This window comes from Sinocyclocheilus anshuiensis, unplaced genomic scaffold (genome assembly GCF_001515605.1).
Source record: "Sinocyclocheilus anshuiensis isolate Anshui unplaced genomic scaffold, SAMN03320099.WGS_v1.1 scaffold910, whole genome shotgun sequence".
NCBI lineage: Eukaryota > Metazoa > Chordata > Actinopteri > Cypriniformes > Cyprinidae > Sinocyclocheilus > Sinocyclocheilus anshuiensis.
The window spans coordinates 165410-165729 of NW_015540888.1; positions in this window are offsets into that span (position 1 = coordinate 165410).

Below are 320 nucleotides of genomic sequence, written 5' to 3' on the forward strand. Positions count from 1 at the left end.
TATTCTGTCTCTATCTGTTAAAATAAACCTACCATAAAAATTACAGATGCTTCATTTCTTTGTAAGTGGGCAAACTTACAAAATCAAAATAAATGATCCATTACAAAAAAAATCCATTACGGTTCAGCCGTTACAAAAACATCATCCATAGCAACAAGCTCAACCCCTCCCTTTCTCTTAGCCTAAGATTTCTCCCTTTTCCTTTGTAAGTTTAAGCAGCTTTTGTGAATTGGTTTTAACTCTTACCTAAGAACTTTTACTCCTGAATAGCAGTAAAATAAGATCAAATGGTTTGTGAATACGGCCCTGATCTATATCAT